Raw genomic sequence first — 19,084 nt, forward strand, 5'->3', positions numbered from 1 at the left:
GGACATTTTCCCCAAATGCAGGCCTAGAGAACTGAGAACGTTGGTGAACAGAACATTTGAGAAAGGATGGAATCCTGGTTCTCAGTGCCACACAACTCTGTTTAGGATACAAACAGGTTTTTCAACAGTTTTTGCCTCAAACCTGTGTGTGAGTGTGTGTGTGTGTGTGTGTGAGTGAAAACGAAGCGTTTCTGACTTCAATGTGCACAGAATCTCAATATCAACAACTAAAGCAATGGGCATCGGAGTCCCATCAGGAGGTATTTACATGGCATTTTGACAAGATGTTGAGCCAAAGTTCAGAGAGAGAAGTGAGGAGAAAATAATTCAAAGAAATAACTAAATAATACAAAAGGTGGTGGAAATCACGGATGTAAATTTGAATGATCTGTATTCTGGCAGTGAGTGAGTGGAATTTACCGACACTGTCTGGTGTACCTTTGTGTCAGGATAGCCAAAGATGGAGAGCAGTGGTGGTGGAGTAGAGTGGGGGATGAGATGTAATTTTCAGCATTCTCTAACCTAAGGGAAATTAGTAGGAAAAGTAGCATGCTCCATAACACTAACCCTAACGCTAACCATAACCCGAACCCTAACGTAATGGAAATTTTCAGGAAATGTAGCATGCTCCCTCTCCCTAACCCTAACCCTAACCTAAACCTAAGGGAAATTTGAAGGAGAAGTAGCATGCAGCCTATTCCCAACACTAACTCTAACCCTAAAGCTACCCTAAAGCAAACACATAACCCTAACTCTAACTGTAACCCTAACCATAACTAAGGGAAATTTGTAGGAACAGTAGCTTGCTTGCTATTCCTAACCCTAACCCTAAACCAGAACCCTAACACTAACTCAAATAACCCTAACCCCAACCCAAACCCTAACACTAACGCTGACACTAACACCTCAGGGAAATACGTAGGAAATGTAGCATGCTCCCTAACCCAATACCTAACCCTAACCCAAACCCTGACCCTAACCCTAAACCTAAACCTAACCCAAACCTAAGGGGAATTTAAAGGAAACGTAGTATGCTGCTTATTGCTAACCCTAACCGTAACACTGACACCTCAGTGAAATTTCCCGGAAAATTAGAATGCTCCCTAACCCTAATTTAAAACTTACCCTAATCCAAACCCTAAATTAAGGGAAATTTGTAGGAAAAGTAGCATTCTCCTTCAACCTATCCTAATCCTAACGCTAACCCTAACCATAACCCAAACCAAACATAATGGAAATTTGAAGAGGAAATAGCATGATGCTTATTCTCAGCAATAACCATAACTCTAAGACTAAACATAACCCTAACCCTAACCTAAGGGAAGTTTGAAGAGGCAGGAACATGCTCCTTTACCCTAACCCTAACCATAACCCTAAACCTATCTCAAACCTAAGAGAAATTGGAAGGAAAAGAAGCATTGTCCCTATCCCTATTCCTACACATAACCCTAACACAAACCAAAAACCTAACTCTAACAGGTAACACTAACCCTAACCCTAACCCAAACCCTAATCCTAACCCTAAGCCTAACCTAAGGGAAATTTGAAGGAACAGTTGCTTGCTTACTATTCCGAACCATAATTCTATTCCTAAAAAATCATGGTGACGAAAACCCCTAACCCTAATCCTAAAACCTAGCCCTAACTCTTACCCTAAACCCTATCCCTAACCCGAACCTTAACCATAATCCTAACTCAAAACACTAATAGAAACCCTAACCCTAACCCTAACAACTCAGGGAGATTTGCAGCAAACTTAGCATGCTCTCTCTCCCTAAACCTAACACCTACCCTAACCCTAACCTAAACCTAAGCGAAATTTGAAGGAAAACAGCATGATGCCTATGACTATCATTAACCCTAACCCTAAACCTAACCCTAACCCTAACCCTAATCCTAAGCCTAACCCTAATGCTAACCCTAACCCTAACCTAAGAGAAGCTGGAAGAAAAGTAGCATTGTCCCTATCCCTATTCCTACACATAACCCTAACACAAACCAAAACACTAACTCTAACATCTCACGCTAATCATAACCCTAACCCCAAAACTAATCCTAACCCTAAGCCTAACCTAAGGGAAATTTGAAGGAACAATAGCTTGCTTCATATTCCTAACCCTAATCCTAACCCTAACAAATCACCCTCAGCCTAACCCCTAACACTAACCCTAACACTAACACATAGCCCTAACCCAAACCATAACCCTAACCCTAATCTAAGGAAAATTTGCAGAAAAGTAGCATGCTCCCTATCCCTAAATCTAACACTAACCCTAAACCTAACACTAACCTAAGGGAAAATTGAAGGAAAGGTAGCACGTTCCCTAACCCTATTACAAATCCTATCACAAACCTAAGGGAAATTTGCAGGGAAAGTAGCATGCTGATTTTCAAATCACTAACCATAACCCTAACCCTAATCCTAACCCAAACCCTAACACAAACCTAAGGGAAATTTGAAGGAAAAGTAGCATGCTGCCTTTCCCAATCACTAACCATAACCCTACCCCTAATCCTAATCCTAAACCTAACCCAAACCTAGGGGAAATTTGAAGAAAAAATAGCTTGCTGCCTTTCCCTATCACTAACCCTAACCCTAAACCTAACCCTAACCCTAAGACTTAACACTAAGACCTAACTCTAACTCTACCATAAACCTAAACCTAACTAAGGCAAAATTTGAAGGAACAGTAGCTCGATTCCTACTCCTAACTATAACCCTAACACATAAGCCTAAAACTAACACTAACCAATGACACTAACCCTAATCCAAACCCTAACCCTAATGCTACAACTCAGGGAATTTGTAGGAAAAGTAGCATGCTCCCTAAGCCTAACAATAACGCTTACCCTAACCGAAACACTAACACTAACACCTCAGGAAAATTAGTAGGAAAAGTAGCAGGCTCCCTAACACTAACCTAACACTAACCCTAACACTTACAATAACCCTAACTCTATCATAAGAGAATTGGAAGAAAGGTAGCATGGTCCCTCTCACTATTCCTAAACATAACCCTAACACAAAACAAAAAACTAACTCTAACACCTACCCTAACCATAACCCTAACCCTAACACTAACCATAACCATAACCCTAACCCTAACCCTAACCCTAACCCTAACCCTAACCCTAACCCTAACCCTAACCCTAACACCTCAGGGAGATTTGTGAGAAAAGCAGCAGGCTCCCCAACCCAAACAACAACCCTAACCCTAACAACAACCATAACACTAACCCTAACACTAACCCAAACTCTAACCCTAACCTAAACCCTAACCCTAACCCTAACCTAAGAGAAATTGGAAGAAAAGTAGCATGGTCCTTATCCCTCTTCCTAAACATAACCCTAACACAAACTTAAGCACTAAATGTAAAACCTAACCCTAATCCAAACCCTAAACGCAACGATAACGCTAACCATAACCGTAACCACTAACCTAACCCTAACCCTAACTCTAACGCTAACATAAAGGAAAATTGAAAGAAAAGTAGCATGGTTCGTGTTCCTATTCCTAAATATAATCCTAACACACAACAAAATACTAACTCTGATATGTAACCCTCATCTTAACCCTAACCCTAATCCTAACCTTAAGCCTAACCTAACGGAAATTTGAAGGAAGTTTAGCATGCTTCCTATTCCTAACCCGAATCCTAACCCTAAACAAATCACCCTAACCTTAACCCCTAACCCTAACCCTAACCCTAACACCTAGCCCTAACTCTAACCCTAACACTACCCCGAACCTAAGTGAAATCTGCAGCAAAAGCAGCATGCTCCCTCTCCCTAAACTTAACGCTAACCCCGACCATATACAAAAGCTAAGGGAAATTTGCAGAAAAAGTACCATGCTGCCTTTCCCAATCACTAACCATAACCCTAACACTAATCCTAACCCTATCCCAAACCTAAGGGAAATGTGAAGGTAAAATTGCATGCTGTCTATCACTATCACTAACAGTAACCCCAACCCTAACCTTAACCATAACCCTAAGGTCTAACTCTAACTCTATCCATAACCCTCACCCTAACTAATAGAAATTTGAAGGAACAGTAGCTTGCTTCCTATTCCTAAACATAACCCTAACCCATAACCCTAAAACTAACACTAACAAAAACACTAAGATTAATCCAAACCCTAACCCTAAGCTTAACGCAAAAACCTCAGTGAAAATTGGAGGAAAAGTAGCATGCTCCCTAACCCTAACCCTAACCCTAACCCTAAACTTAACGCAAAAACCTCAGTGAAAATTGGAGGAAAAATAGCATGGTCCCTAACCCTAACCTTAGCCCTAACCCTCACCCTAAACTTAACGCAAAAACCTCAGTGAAATTTGTTGGAAAAGTAGCAAGCTCCCTTACCCTAACCCTTACCCTAACACTAACCCTAACCCAAACCCTAACACCTCAGGGAAATTGGTAGGAAAAGTAGCATGCTACCTAACCCTAACCCTAAGCCTAACACTAACCTTAACGCAAAAACCTCAGTGAAATTTGTAGGAAAAGTAGCAAGCTCCCTAACCCTAACCCTAACCCTAACCCTAACCCTAACCCTAACCCAAACTGTAATAATAACAATAACTGCAGAGCGCAGTCAGCCGCCATTACAAGATGGCGACAGGCACAGAGTAAACAACTCTGCCCTGACGTAGCTTCCTGCCCTAGTTTGCCCGGCAACAGCAGCGACCTATCCCAATCTGACAAGTAAGCACTCACTGTCCTATCACGACCAGTCACTGAGCCACAGACACGCCTCTCATAGAGTTGTATATAAGCCATCCGCTTTGCTCTCCCTGTGCCCCCACCACCATCTTGCCCTCAACCAAGCGGCGCTCCAATAAAGTGTGATCAGAGAAGAACTTCGGTGTCTGCGTTTCATTCCCTGCTGGCCAGGGGCGCGCTACAGCTGGTGCCGAAACCCGGGAAACTTCGAATCCAGCGGACACCAGTGAGGGGTTGAAGTTCAGAACTCTACACACGGAGCGGACTACCGGTAGGTAACCTCTCAGGTATGATAAACCCTGTTCTTGTTGCTCTTATTGTTTTTGGTACAGCTATAGTAGGATTGTGGTGTTGCTTTTTCCTGCGCCTACATCAGCCTGGTCGTGAGTGTCTTTGTTGCTGTGAACCCGGACAAAGTGAAAGTAATTCCGCTGTAGATAAAGCGGTCTTTCACGAGATCTAAGAAAACGGGTAATAATCAAGGCCGAATATCAGCCAGCAGCGAGTTCACTGACCCCATACTGGGACTCCTTAAACAACGAGGCTTAAAAGTTTCAGCAAGGTCAGTGCAGAAGATAATAAATGATTACGACGCAGCTGCGCCATGGTTCGCAGTCTCCGGAGACCTGACCTTGAGCTGCTGGGACAAACTAGGCAAAGATTTAGAAAAAGCAAAAGAGGAAGGAAGGCTGGGACCCGGATCCCTCCCACTTTGGAAGTTGGTCCGGTCCTGTTTAAAAGAAGGACGGAACATGGAGCATGTTAGACAGGGTCGAGAGCAGCTCATTAAGTTTCAAGAGAGCCTCTCGGAAGCAGAATCAATTGATGAGAGGGGGAATAGGCCTAAAAGAAAAAAGGAAGCATGCTTAAATAGGGGCATAGTTGATTTCATCCCCAGACCCTCTCCCTATTCTGGGCACGAGGGACAATCTGAGGGACCCCTGGAAGATAAAGAATAGGGGCATAGTTGATTTCATCCCCAGACCCTCTCCCTATTCTGGGCACGAGGGACAATCTGAGGGACCCCTGGAAGATAAAGAAAAGAATAAAAAAGAAGAAGTTAAAGAAAAGAATAATAAACGGCCGCTGTATCCAATGTTAGATAAGTTTAGAAATTTAAAAGTAGATGAGTTTAGAAACTTAGAGGTAGCTACACAAGAGGACTCGTCTGACGATGAGTTATCAGAACCAGAAGATAAGGACCATAGTCTGCATGAGGCTTTTGTGCCTTCTGGAGACATGGAATGCCGACCTCCCCCGTACCCATCTAGTGGAGGATGGCACTTTATTCCCCGGAGGGCGCTAAGTCGCCTCTACTCTGCATTTCCGGTTTATCAGAATCCGGAAAATGGGGACAGATATCATGAACCTATTACCTATAAACAGTTGAAAGATCTGGTAGAAGCATCCAAGACATATGGGGTAAATGCAAATTATACTCTCACTTTGCTGGGGAGAATTACTCAACAGGCAAATACTCCCAGCCGATTGGTTCGAGATAGCCCGAGCCTGTCTCTCCGTTGGACAGTACTTAGATTTTAAATTTATAGTCACGGATGCAGCTCATGCCCAAGCCAGAATTAATGTTCAAAACCAGCATCCTCACTGGACTACAGACATGCTTCTAGGACAGGGTACTCATCTTGGCGTTTCAGAACAACTTAATCAGCCTGAGGAGACATTACAGCTTATCTCCTCCTTGGCATTGGGCACATGGAAACGCCTGCCATCTCCAGATCAGAAGTCCTCGGGTTTTGTAAATGCAGAAGCCTGAGGAGCCTTTTGCAGATTTTGTAGCTCGACTCACCGAAGCAGTGAGTCGGACAGTAATTAACAATACAGCTACAGATCTCATAGTTAAACAGCTAGCTTTTGAAAATGCTACTCCAATTTGTCAAACCTTAATTCAGCCAGTGAGAAGGACAGGAGTCTTGTCAGACTATGTTCGAGCCTGTGCTGAGGTAACTCCATCTTACATGCAAGGGTTAACTATTGCTGCAGCTCTTCAAGGTCAAACTGCTATTCAGATTTTAAAGAACATCAAGGAAGTCAAAAAAGAAACAATTGTTATTGCTGTGATGAAGTAGGGCATTTCAGCCACAGCTGTCCCACTAAAAATTTGTCTCAAAATTTCAGACAGGAAAAAATTTGTGTGGACACTTCTAAACCCAATTTAAATATTCCTCGCACCGTCTGTCCGAGGTGTGAGAAGGGATTCATTGGCAAAAGGCTTGTCAGTCTAAATTCCACAAGAATGGGACAGTTCTATTGCCTCGAAGTCAACGTAAATTGAGTAATCAGCCTGTACAGGGTCAGAAGCAGGGAAATGGGAGGCAGGCACAGTTCCAGGTCCCCCCCCCCCAAAAAAAAATAATAAGAAGACATGTATGAATATTGGCTCTAAAGTGTACAAAACTAAATTGATGGCTGCTACTTTAAGCACTGAGTTAAAGCAAAATAGGCATAAATGTTATAATTGCGGCAAATCGGGACATATGTGGAAAGATTGTAGGCAAGAAAATACCCAAAAATCTGGTAAACAAGTTATGGGTTATCTAAAGGCCTGCCACAACATAAGGACTTTGAAACATCCTGCCCACCTGGCAGGGCTTGAAACCTTTGCTATCCAAAAGCGAATGAATGCTAAATGTTTTAATTCTGATAAACTCAAATACCTTCAAAAGCAATGCCAAGCATCTCTTTTAGCTAGAAAATATGGCAATAATACTGCTAAGGATCACTGCCCTAAAATGTGTCCTACATGTCACAGAGCCATACATTGGGCAAAAGTATGTAAATGTAAATCTAAAATTGATTGTGATGGCCAGCGCCTGTGGTCAGGAAACTCCTGGCGGGGCCAGTCCTGGTTCCTGAACAATCAGAGGTTTGCAAAGCACCAACATCCAATCCAAGTTATGCCTATAGAAGAGTAACAGACTTAAAACCTGATACTGATAATTAAAAGTTGGTATCTTCCTTGGCAGTGAATTATATTACCTATTGTTCATACCCCAACTGGATGCTTGTGACAACAAGGGTGTTTAGAGTGACTACATCTCCTCTCCATGTAGGAAAAGGTTATTACTCCTTATTGTGCTTTGGTCTCCATCTTAATTATAAAGAGATGTCATAAGCATAAGAAGCCTTTTTTCAAAGATGTAAATAAAATAATTATTCTTTATAGCTCTAAATAGCTTATTTTTAAGTCATATTTACATTTTGTTAAGTCATAAAGTTATATTTTAAAAGATTTGTTCCTTAACCCCTTTGTTTTTAACCTTTTTTGCTTCCTTAACCAACTTCTTTACTCTTTACAGATGGTCATCTGACGGAATAGTTTCTCTAATCATAGATTTTGAAAACATCCTTACTGGCCAATGGAAAGGACCTGATTTGCTCTTAACTTTTGGAGGAGAGAATGCTTTCATTTTTCTCACAGGGCTTGGACTTGCTGATTCGGATTGATAATTTTGTCCATTTTACATTTCTACCCCTCTGTCATTTCGCAGCAGCAAGCATCCTCTACAGAAGTTCCTCCTCCTGCCTCAGGGTTAAATTCTCTTCTCCCCAGCAGTTACACTCGCTCCCGACCCCCTCCTGCTGCTCTTTGTTAGGATACTCATCCCACAAGTGCAGTTTCTCCAGGACCTTTTACTTTTTTTTCCCTTTGTCAAGCCTCAAACACCCAACCGTTTTTAGCACAAAGCGGCAGGATAGGAGATAAACTGGGCCCACAGAAAAATATCTAGCGTCTTGTCCTTTATAAATAATGTTTGTACAAAATTAACATCTCATAACTCTATTGAATTTTTATCTTGAATTTTTGCATCTTAAGCATATGACTCTTAAGCTAGTGTTTAAGGCATTGCTTTGAAAGTGTAACATTTACACTAAATATAGACTGTTATAAAAGTAACATCTAATTCACTGTTAAAATTTTTCCAGGTATGGGATGCACCATGTACTTTTATCTGCTATTATAAAGAATAAATTCAAGTATACAAATGCGTTCTTGATGAAAAAGGTTGTAGAGGAAGGTTCTTGGATAAAAGAAAAAGGGCATGACTTGTAAAATTCTCCTATAGGAGAATGGCTATGTTAGACTGCAGCACTGAAGAGGACACAATATTGACAAGATAAAGTTTGTTGAAGAAAGAATGACAAAGCCATGGAGGTTGTGCAAGGAATACATCCTGTATGATTTATATTCAATATAATTAATCATATTCTCTACACACTGTTTGCAGCATTTTCTAAAATATTCATCCTTGATGCATGGAATCTGATCATCTATTATAGCAACAAAGCTTTAAAATCACATGGTATTATAACATCTTCTCTTAAACATTTTTATCTACCTAATGATTAAATTTTTCTAGTTAGCTCCGGCGAACTCCAGATCTAACTTTGCTGAAGTGTCTCAGAATATGATAAGATTCTACATCGAGATATCAAGGTGATATTTGTATTTTCTGCCTTATAGTATGTTCATATTGCTTAAGATTGATAAAAGTTGTGTATTTATTTTATAGGTACTTAAGTGATCACTTGATGCCAATAATCAAACCTAACCTATATTGTGTTATATAAAGAGATCTTATTTTAACTAAATATTATAAGCCCTGGCATCTAAATAATTCAGAAATTTCATTTCATAGATATAATAACTGAGTAGGCTTTTGGATTGTATTACATATGCTGTCAGATGCCAAGTAGAGCAAAATTTTGTCATATCAAAATACTACTAATTTTTTTTTACAGATGTCTAATTCAAATTTGTGTGTTTTCCAATGTTCCAGGACAAGTAGTGCTTAATAATAGAATGCAGGCCAAAAAGCCAAGAAAGGATAGATGTTTACAGTTTTGTAAATATGTCCAGGCTATTAACTGCATGTTTCTTTTGCTAATTTATATTGTTGGGATAACTAATATCAATGTCTTCAATAATGACCAATTTTTTTTTCTCTCAGGGTTTCTATTCACACTAAATTATCATTGTTGATTCTTCACTTATTAATTTTGAATGGGTACTGCTATCACCAAGCTTGGTTTATAAAGGCGCCTTAGTAAATCCTAAATTTGTCTGACATGATCTCTCATGCACTTTGCAACTTTTTGGAGGCCTCAGTCAGAGGATAGTGGTCATCCTGTGTTTTAGAGCCTGGCTCGGTAGTCTGGGGAGGCCACCGTGATGATTAACACGGCCCCACTGCCAGTCCTGGCTTTCTGGCTCACAGGATCTACACTGACCTCTACCAATAAACAGGTATCTCATCATCCAAATTTGCTTGTTTTGAGTACTCATCTGGGACTCAAGAGGGTTGGATATAACATGACTTCTTGAGTCAGGGTCCATACAAGACATCGTTATGGCCCGTTAGATTTTTAAAATTGAGTGAGTGTGGTGGCCACCTATGTCTGTCTTTCTGTACGTCTTTTGTCAACATTGTTTGAAATTTTACTTATAGTCCTCTATAGTATGTTAAAAAATGTGTGTGTGTGTGTGTTTGCTGTTTGGCTTCAGTGTTCCTTGATACCACATGAAATATAGATATACAGTAGATCTTAGTTTTATGCTCGTTTTTTAGTTGTTATTATATTGTTTGTGTTTACCGGTTAGGAAATGCTATACTTTTATTTGATTTTTGAAGTTTTTGTTACAGAAATATTATTTGAAAAAGCAGATACACATGACTGACATATTCCCTTGTCATCTTGGTAAGATCTTAATCATAATCCATTTTGTATTCTCCTCTATCTATACTTGTAAACCATCTGAACAACCATGGCAGACTCATGTTGCTACAAAAACAGTCATCTTCCGACGTTTGAGCTCCATGCTTTGAGCCACTCGCAGAGAACTGCGCATCCTTCTACTCAATAATATAAAAAGGGGTGGGGTCTGTGCAGTAGGTGTGGATGACACAAAGGTGTGAAGAAAACAGCTCCCCTGTATGGCAAGGCCCGGTGAAAATCTCTCTCACCACCTTAGAAGAGGGCCTCCTTAATGTGCCACAATGAGAACACTTGGGAGAAGACTTAAGGAGAGCCAATAACCAATGGCCTCTTCCCCCAAGGATAGGATAGCTCAATTGCTGATCTTACCCAGCTGCCATAGTTTATTTCCAGTTTAAAAGCCTTCAGAATGTCCCACTTGGTTTCTGATCATGGTAACAAAAGCACCATAGAGTTTTATCTTCTTGTTAACAATGCTGGTTAGGTAGGGATTCACTTAACTTGTGGAACAGATTGCTCTTTTTCAGAAAATTGGAATACAACCGAGCACCCCCTGGCTGTGGTGATGTGCGTGCCCACCTATTTTTCCAGACCAGCGGCAGTTAAAGAAGACCTGTCAGTCCTCCTGTGACCAGAGCACGACTTCGGGGTTACCGCTGCCGTTGTGACAGCAATAGCTACAGCTGCTGCTACTGACGCCATGGCCATTGTGGCCCTAATGACTGCTGTATTGGTGACTATGACTAAGCAGCCCTCTATGGTTCTTCAGACACAGGAGCAGTTTAACCAACATGTTTGGACTGGCTTGCTAATTATGAACATATAAGTGGACTTGATCTAAGAACAGGTGGACATATTATCTGAGGAACTCTCAGTTTCCAACTTGCAGCTAATTTATGGAGAAGCTTTTTGGTTTATTTGTATAGGAGTTGGAATGTTCTGTTTGATAATTTATACACTGACTGCTTGGGAAAGATTGTAACCATCTATGCCACCCGAGCTGAAGTTGTGACCCTTCAAGATTTTACCGAATGGATCTGGGACACCTTCTCCTATTTTAAGGAGTGGGTTGGAGTAGGAATGTTTGCAGTATTTTGCCTTGGAGGCATAGTCTTGGCTCTGTTCTTGGTCTGTAGGATTCGGCAAAGTGTCAGGCGGGACAAGGTCGCCATCGTTCGAGCCTTGGCAGCTATGGAGGCAGGCGCTTCCCCCCAGGTCTGGATCAGTTTGCTCAGAGGGGAATGATGAGACCTTACCTGATGCCCTTGCACTCGGAGGCTTTTGAGCCATTGCACCCGATAGGGATCAGTAGTCTCAAATCCCTCGATTCTGGTTCTCGCCTATGCGGTAGCCAGGGCTGGTAGTCAAAGACGGGCAACCTCTGACCCAGTCAGGTACCAACCTAAGACAGGAGTTAGGCCTTGTCATCTGCCTAAGCTTCCCATGACGGGTAAGGACCTGATGAGAGGTCGGATGACCTAAGACAGGCACAGTCACTGAGCCATACCTTTGCTGTATCATAGAAAAAATAAAAGGGGGAATTGCAGAGCGCAGTCAGCCGCCATTACAAGATGGCGACAGGCACAGAGTAAACAACTCTGCCCTGACGTAGCTTCCTGCCCTAGTTTGCCCGGCAACAGCAGCGACCTATCCCAATCTGACAAGTAAGCACTCACTGTCCTATCACGACCAGTCACTGAGCCACAGACACGCCTCTCATAGAGTTGTATATAAGCCATCCGCTTTGCTCTCCCTGTGCCCCCACCACCATCTTGCCCTCAACCAAGCGGCGCTCCAATAAAGTGTGATCAGAGAAGAACTTCGGTGTCTGCGTTTCATTCCCTGCTGGCCAGGGGCGCGCTACAAATAACCTTTGGGAAGTTGGAAGAAAAGTAGCATGGTCCCTATCCCTATTCTTTACATAACCCTAATATAAACCAAAACACTAATTCCAACACCTAACCCTAACCCTAACCCTAACCCTAACCCTAACCCTAACCCTAACCTAGGGAAATTGGAAGGAACAGCAGCTTGTTTCCTGTTCCTAACCCTATTGCTATTACTAACAAATCACCCTAATCCTAACCCCTAAACCTAACCCTAACACCTAGTCCTAACTCTAGCCCTAACACCTAACCCTTACCAGAACCCTAACCATAACACTAACAAAAAACCTAACCAAAACCCAAACCCTAACCCTAACCTTAGTGAAATTTGCAGCAAAATAGCATGCTCCCTCTCCCTAAACCTAACATTAACCCTAAATTTAAACATAATCAAAGGGAAATTTGTAGGAAAACTTGCATGCTCCCTGAACCTAACCCTAACCCTAACCCTAACACCTCAGGGAGATTTGTGAGAAAAGCAGCAGGCTCCCCAACCCAAACAACAACCCTAACCCTAACAACAACCCTAACCCAAACCCAAACACTAACCCTAACCCTAAACCCAACCCAAACCCAAACCCTAATCCTAACCCTAACCCTAACCGTAACCGTAACAAAAGAAAAATTGGAAGGAAATGTAGCATGGTCCCTATCCCTATTCCTAAAGAGAACCCTAACACAAACCAAAACACTAACTCTAACACCTAACCCTAATCTTAACCCTAACCCTAACAATAACCCTAATCCTAATTCTAACACTAACCTTAGAGAAATTTGAAGGAACAGTAGCTTGCTCCTATATCTAACCCTAATCCTAAACCTAACAAATAACCCTAAACCTAAGTCCTAACCGAACCCTAACCCTAATGCCTAGCCTTAACTCTAACCCTAACCCGAACCTGAACCCTAACCTTAGTGAAATTTGCAGCAAAAGTAGCATTTTCTCTGCCTAAACCTCTCCCTAAAAATAACCCTTAACGAAATCTAAGGGAAATGTGAAGGAATAGTAGCATGCTCCCTAACTCTAACCCTATCCCTAATCCTAACCCAACCCTAAGAGAAAATTGTAGGAAAAGTAGCAGGCTACCTAACCCTAACCCTAACCCTAACCCTAACCCAACCTAAGAGAAATTGGAAGAAAAGTAGCATGGTCCTTATCCCTCTTCCTAAACATAACCCTAACACAAACTTAAGCACTAAATGTAAAACCTAACCCTAATCCAAACCCTAAACGCAAAGATAACTCTAACCATAACCCTAACCACTAACCTAACCCTAAACCTAACCCTAACTCTAACGCTAACATAAAGGAAAATTGAAAGTAGCATGGTTCGTGTTCCTATTCCTAAATATAATCCTAATACACAACAAAATACTAACTCTGATATGTAACCCTCATCTTAACCCTAACCCTAATCCTAACCTTAAGCCTAACCTAACGGAAATTTGAAGGAAGAGTAGTGTGCTTCCTATTCCTAACCCAAATCCTAACCCTAACGAATCACCCTAACCTTAACCCCTATCCATAATCCAAACCCAAACACCTAGCCCTAACTCTAACCCTAACCCAAACCCTATCTTAAAGGAAATTTGCAGCAAAAGTAGCATGCTCCCTCTCCCTAAACCTAACCTTAATGCTAAACCTAAACATAAGCTAAGGGAAATTTGAAGCAAAACTAGCATGCTCGGTAACACTATCCCTAATCCTAACACAAACCTAAGGGACATTTGCAGGAAAATAACATGCTGCCTTTCCCAATCACTAATCATAATAACCCTTACCCTAAACCTAATCATAACCCTAACAATAACCTTACGGAAATTTGAAGGAACAGTAGCATGCTGCCTATCACTATAACTAACCCTAACCCTAACACTAACCCTAACGCTAAGACCTAACTCTAACTCTAACCACAACCCTCACCCTAAGGGAAATTTAAAGGAACAGTAGCTTGCTTCCTATTCTTAACCCTAACCCTAACCCATAACCCTAAAATTAACACTAACCAATAACCCTAACTCTAATCAAAACCCTAACTCTAACCCTAACTCTAACACCTCAGGGAAATTTGTAAGAAAAGTAGCATGGGTTGATGGCCCCTATTTTCAGTCCTGTGGCTCCCTTTAGGGTCTCCAGCACTCCAGTGGCCTGTGCCCCTGCAGGTGTGGGTACTTTTTTTTTTTTTTAGCTGCCTTTGTCTTCCCTGGGTCGGCTGAAACTCCGCTGCCTTCCTCCTGCCTGGAACCGCAACTCACCAAGTTTCACGCAGCGTGTTGTCTTTCCTTTCTGTTGTTTTCTGGCTGTTCTTCCACGCTGTGGAGATCTTCTTACTTCAGTGAACTCCAGTGACCTTCCCTCTCCTCTCTCTGCAATTCTTTGTCTCCTAGTTTGTTTCTCCCAGCAGGTCAGCAAATTTGAGAGAGTGCAGAGTGGACTGGAGCTGCACTCTGGGGCCAGGTCACAGCAATCCCTGAATCAGCTCCGAATTGTGGACTAGCTGCTAGAGCCCCCAGTGGAATCTCCAGCTGTTCTCAGCCAGAGCCCCAGAGGCCAGGCAACACTAGACAGAGCCTCCCGATCTGGAGAGTAGGGCAGGCTTGCGGGGGCACGGCTACATGCCTCCCATGGCTTTGCTCCTTTGAGAGAGTGCATCAGGGAGAGAAACCTCACACTGGAGCAGGGCGGGGTTGTAACTGAGAGCAGCAAACAACTGAAGACTCAGGCGGATTAGCCTGCTGTATTCACCTCAAACCCCAGAGGCGGGGCTTTGCTCAACAATTTGCCAACCCCAGCGGGGCAGCACTTTTGAGAGAAAGCTCTGGGGAGAGGAGCAGGGAACTGGGGTCGGATCCCTGGAGAAGATCTTTGCACACTACCTAGGTGATAGAGGTGATAGAGGGCTAATCCCAGAATATACAAACAACTACAAAACAGCCAAAACACCAAAACAAACAAACCACTCAAGAAATGGGCATGAGAAATGGGCAGACATTTCACAAAGGAACAATCCCAAATGGCAAATAAACATATGAAAAAATGCTCAAGCTCCCTGGCAATAAGGGAAATCCAAATTAAAACATCAATGAGGTACCACCTAACGCCAGTAAGACTGGCCCACATGAATAAAAGCACCAACGACACTTGTTGGCGAGGTTGCGGGGAAAAGGGAACCCTACTCCACTGCTGGTGGGGCTGCAGGCTGGTACAGCCTCTATGGAAATCAGTATGGAGAATATTCAAACAACTCAAAATCAACATACCGTATGACCCAGCAATAGCACTCCTAGGAATATATCCAGAACACTTGTTTTATGAGAAACCAACATGCACTCCTATGTTCATAGCACAATCAGTAATTGCAAAAACATGGAAGCAGCCAAAATGCCCATCAACAGAGGATTGGATAAGAAAGCTATGGTTCGGGCCCGGCGGCGTGGCCTAGCGGCTAAAGTCCTCGCCTTGAAAGCCCCGGGATCCCATATGGGCGCCGGTTCTAATCCCGGCAGCTCCACTTCCCATCCAGCTCCCTGCTTGTGGCCTGGGAAAGCAGTCGAGGACGGCCCAATGCATTGGGACACTGCACCCGCGTGGGAGACCCGGAAGAGGTTCCAGGTTCCCGGCTTCGGATCGGCGCGCATCGGCCCGTTGCGGCTCACTTGGGGAGTGAATCATCGGACGGAAGATCTTCCTCTCTGTCTCTCCTCTGTGTATATCTGACTGTAATAAAATGAATAAATCTTTAAAAAAAAAAAAAAGAAAGAAAGCTATGGTTCATCTACTCCATGGAATACTACTCAGCCATTAAAAAAAACAAAATGCAGTCCTTTGTGGCCAAATGGGCCAAACTGGAAACCATAAGGCTAAGGGAAATGAGCCAATCCCAAAAGGTTAGATACCACATGTTTGCCTTAATTTAAGAAGATATGATGTTATGTATAACATGTTATGTTATGAATGTTATATGTTGTGTATAAACTAAAATTGAAATGTAAGTGAGGTGGTCACAGAAGGTGGCTAGAAACTCTCATTTACTTTTAACATATTGGTTACTCATTACTATGTCAATTAATTCCATAATGACGTAAATTTTTGCTGATGGTATACTGGAGCTTTCAATTGACTGGGGTGATACTCTGCTGGCTCTGTCTTCAGACCAGAGAGGGTATACCTAAGAAGCCATTGAACTTGACTGAACAATAAGATGCTGGACTCTGTGTTTGGTATATGCTTCAATGGGGGAATCTCAACTGAACTTGAGCTGTGGTTATGCAACAAGGTGGAGGAATCCACCATGGTGGGAGGGTTTGGGGAGGGGTGGGGAGATCCCAAGTACCTATGAAACTGTGTCACATAATACAATGTAATTAATGAATTAAAAATAATAAATAATTAAAAAAATCAATGAGGTACCACCTAACGCCAATAAGAGTGGCCCACATGAATAAAAGCACCAACAACACTTGTTGGCGAGGTTGTGGGGAAAAGGGAACCCTACTCCACTGCTGGTGGGGCTGCAGGCTGATACAACCTCTATGGAAATCAGTATGGAGAACATTCAAACAACTCAAAATCAACATACCGTATGATCCAGCAATAGCACTCCTAGGAATATATCCAGAACAGTTGTCTTATGAGAAACCAACATGCACTCCTATGTTCATAGCAGCACAATCAGTAATTGCAAAAACATGGAAGCAACCAAAATGCCCATCAACAGAGGATTGGATAAGAAAGCTATGATTCATCTACTCCATGGAATATTACTCAGCTATTAAAAAAAACAAAATGCAGTTCTTTGTGGCCAAATGGGCCAAACTGGAAACCATAATGCTAAGGGAAATGAGCCAATCCCAAAAGGTTAGCTACCACATGTTTGCCTTAATTTAAGAGGATATGATAAAAAAAACAGGATATGATGTTATGTAAAACATGTTATTTTATGAATACTATGTTATATGTTATGCATAAACTAAAATTTAAATGTCAATGAGGTGGTCACAGAATGTGGTTAAGAACCTGCATTTGTTTTTAACATATTGGGTATGGACGAGCCATGGCTGGGCTGAAACATCAAACAAGAACCAGAATGGGGTGAAAGCCAGCCAGGAAAAGCCACTATTCCTGCTAGGACAGGAGGTGAACTGAGTAGGGCTGGTTCAAGGACCCCCTGGTATGTGCAAAATCTGGCATTCGGGGGGGTTCTGATGGAGGAGCCTGGGCAACTCCTCTGGCAGGGCACAGTCCCTGCAGGTAAGAGCAAGAAGCATGATAGGAAACAGCCCAGAATAGGCCATGGAAAGTGTCCCACTGGCATACATTTGGCATGGGACAGGGGCATACCAGGCTGAATCAGTTCATGTCATACACTGGCAAATCCGAACACCAGAACAGAGTGTGGGTCAAGCCAGGTTTGGTTGGGACAAAACCAGTGCACAATATGGAATACCAGGGTGAGGTTGCCTATACTGGATTTGACTGCAGCACCCAACCAGCACGTGCGAGATCCAGGAAGGGCGGGGGCAGAGCCGGCAGGGGGATTAAGGGGCTGGTCCCCTCGCCGGACAGCTACTCCCACTGGAGAGCATGGGCTGCAGCACCTGTGTGCTGCATGTGGACTAGATCAGGTAAAAGCCAGGCTGGGCTGATTATTCCTACCGGTGCAAGAATAAATTAGAGTAGGTGAGGGATGTTTGGGCTTAGCCATAGCATCAGTTGGCAGAAGCTGGCACTGGGGACTAATTCTGTCAAGTCAAATCACAGAACCACCTAAAGAGTGCATAAGCCGGGACTGAGAGATACCTGGGAGGGAAATAGTGGGTTCCCCCCTCTTGGGTCACTACTCCAGCGGGAGGACATCAGAACTATGATGGGGGCTGGGGTGGCTAGACAGAGAGGCACTCAACAATATCCGTGAGGGCTGGATAGTTGAGTTGGTTAGATGGAACTAAGCTTTAATACCCACTGACAAGTACAAGAGCCAAATGGGATGTGGGACAGACTGGACTAGTCTGCTATACATACTGGCAAACCAAGGTAGGGGACCTGGTGGTGGTTATTGTGGGTCGCCCCGACTAGGCTGCAGCTCCCACTGGTTGATGTAAGTGCCGAGTATGTGCTGGGCAGAACCAGGATGGACTGCAACACCCATTGGTTCCAGTGCAAATCGGGACTGAAAACAGAACCAACCCAGCAATTGCAACCACCAGCTGATCGTGGTGATGGACTGTGCCAGGCCCCTGTGCTTGCTAGAACATACTGTCCTCGCTTCTAAGCCATTACCTTATTTCAATGCCAAATGGATCTTGGATGACTGTAGGACACAATTTGGAAAGATTGATATCTGATCTTGAGACTATAGACATTTCCTGGAGAACACTAACGGGTGAGTCATCTTGTTATTTCTCAGTTCCATAGCCCTCTGGGTCCTTGTGGGCTTCATGTGAAGTTAACAGCGCTAGACACATTGGGTCTTGGTACTTTTAGAAACTATGGCCATCAGCATCATCAGCTGCAACTCTGGAGAAATCAGCATTTGTTTTCCAAGATTCATGGGGGAAAGTTTTCTATTTTTTAAGAGAGATTTATTTTTCATTTTTTTCTAAATCAGAGGCACAGAGAGAGAAGAGACACAGAGAAAGATCTTCCATCTACTGTTTCCCTCGCCAAATGGCTTCAAAGGCCAGAGCTGGAATTATCTGACACCATGACATAGGAGTCTCTTTCACATCTCCTGAG

The sequence above is a fragment of the Ochotona princeps genome, chromosome 1 (assembly GCF_030435755.1).
Source record: "Ochotona princeps isolate mOchPri1 chromosome 1, mOchPri1.hap1, whole genome shotgun sequence".
NCBI classification, from domain to species: Eukaryota; Metazoa; Chordata; class Mammalia; order Lagomorpha; family Ochotonidae; genus Ochotona; species Ochotona princeps.